At 41.0% G+C, this 2,378-nt stretch overlaps 1 long non-coding RNA gene across 1 annotated transcript in view; it reads left to right on the plus strand.

Annotated features, from left to right (window-relative positions):
• Positions 1 to 326: 326 nt before the first annotated feature.
• The window catches only part of LOC110311115, a 51,822-nt gene continuing 49,770 nt past the window's right edge, over positions 327 to 2,378 (plus strand). Inside the window, exon 1 of the long non-coding RNA XR_002379915.2 lies at positions 327 to 396. This is a non-coding gene — a long non-coding RNA (uncharacterized LOC110311115). The remainder of the gene's footprint in view (positions 397 to 2,378) is intronic.

Consider the following 2,378-nt stretch of genomic DNA (forward strand, 5'->3'; position numbering starts at 1 on the left):
TAGGTAATTAGCCCCACCTTAGAAACAAGAACATCAAAGTTGGATAGTAACATTCTGTAACCTGAATATGGTGCTGCTGGATCTGAACTCAGCTTACCAAAGGCTATGCTCTTAATTACTGCACCATCCTACCTTCTCAGGACTCATGCTAGTCACACACTACCTAGAAAAAGCATGTTCTCTGCACTTTCTTCACTGACACACCGCTTGGTAGCAGCCTTCAGTCACAAATGAAACTGGACATTGACCTTCATTGATGAAGATCTACAGTCCTTACTGAGATTACACAAGAGGAAGTGATGAGGCATTTTTCTGAATGTTGAAACTAGTCTCTTTGTCCATGAATACCGGCACTGACTGAAAGAATGCTTTGAAGAAATTCCTCAAAGGTAAAAGGTAAGCTTTCTTCTCCTGAAGTTCTGATGAAGTCCAAAAAGGAAATAGAGCCTTGCATAATTCAGGGCTGAGTGACTCTTCCTTCAGTCTTAACTACAAATCTGGGCCACATTTTTTTTTCTTTAGGATTAGTTAAATACTTAAGATCCTGAGTCACTAGGCTGTCTACCAGTCAGTGCATGTTCTAGCTCTTCCACCCTGCATTGGAACTTGTAAGAAATTAGGCACTCCAGAGATCCCACATTCAAGTAGTGAAAATGAGCCAACAATGAAATCAATCATCACAGACAAGGGTGGACAAGTAAGAACTTTAGGAACTACTAATGCTGAGTCAGGGCCTTCATATAAGCTGCCAACAGATAGAAGCAAGGAGAATTTAATGTGTTCAGCTAGAACTGTAACCATTCTTCTTCCAGAAGCCCAAATTTCACCCTGCTTTGATTCCATGTATCTGTTGTTACATGGTGGAGAACAGCTGTGTTTAGGCTGCTTTTCGGAATGGAGCCAAATTAGTCTAGGCACTGATGGAGCCAAGTGCAAAGGCAGGTATCATCTTCTTTAGGTGACTAATGAAGAAAACAGACACTCTCAAAGCCTTATGGCCACTGAGAATCAACCACACACTCCTGGAGGCAAGCCAGGACCCTAGGTATAAGGGTACTCAAAAGATGAGAACACTGCAGTCTCTAGAATATCACTGTCTTCAGTATAGACTATTTCTCTACACAGTACTCAGTACCATGCTTAGCTCTAAGCTCACAGAGTAACTGTCATGTAAATCTCAGAAAAAAAGTTATACCTGTTTAGATGATTGACTGATTGATAGATGTTTGATATCATTTTGTTTTAGAAACAAAAACATGATGAAAGCCAAGAAGACAAATATGAACAAAGGCAGCAAATGTATAAATAGCTACAGGTACTGGTAACATAACCTTCATCCCATATAATAATGGGGAACTTTTTAGGGGACTTGCCCAGAAATAAGCACAAGCCTAAGTTTCTCCATTGTACAGTTCATCCCAAAGCTCTTTTCAGGGACACAATGTAGGCGGCTTCCATAACCTTGGCAGTTGTTACCATATTTATAGAACACTGACACCTTGGTCACAGGGGATAAAGAAAGAGTACATATGCTGGTTGGAAATTAATCAGATGGCATTTCCTTAAGCTTTGCTTTCATTTCTCAGTGAAAGGTTGATTCATTTGGTTTTCCTGACATGTCATTTCAGTAATAGCCCATGGTTATAGCGCAGTTTCTAGATGTCTTTGACAATAGAACCATATAATGAACATTGGAATATAAATGACAGGCGTTCATTATAGGACATTAGGAGACATTCTTACAAGTCCTAGATATTGGCTTTCTCTCATGTGAAATTAGGACCTTTGATCAATTATGTCCTGGTGTCTGTGTCCTCTTATTTTTTTTCTCTGAGCCCATTCTTTACATGTTTCTTGTGAGCTTAGCATTGGAGATTCAGTGTTCTAATAACCAACCTAGTGTTCTACTAACAAGGACTCCATGATCCCAACCAGTAAGATCACAAGGCAGTCATTTTCCTTATCATGAAGACCATATCTAGTGGAGAACACAGACATCCATTGAGCAACACATTCTATAGATCTTTTTTTTAATTAGGTATTTTCTTCATTTACTTTTCCAATGCTATCCCAAAAGTCCCCCCATGCCCTCCCCACCCCCACTCCCCTACCCAACCACTCCCACTTCTTAGCCCTGACATTCCCCTGTACTGAGACATATAAAGTTTTCAAGACCAATGGGCCTCTTTCCACTGATGGTCGACTAGGCCATCTTCTGATACATATGCACCTAGAGACACAAGCTGGGGGAGGGGGGAGAGTACTGGTTAGTTCACATTGTTGTTCCACCTATAGAGTTGCAGACCCCTTTAGCTCCTTGGGTACTTTCTCTAGCTCCTCCATTGGGGGCCCTGTGATCCATCCAATAGCTGACTGTG

This window comes from Mus caroli, chromosome 15 (genome assembly GCF_900094665.2).
Source record: "Mus caroli chromosome 15, CAROLI_EIJ_v1.1, whole genome shotgun sequence".
Classification (NCBI taxonomy): domain Eukaryota; kingdom Metazoa; phylum Chordata; class Mammalia; order Rodentia; family Muridae; genus Mus; species Mus caroli.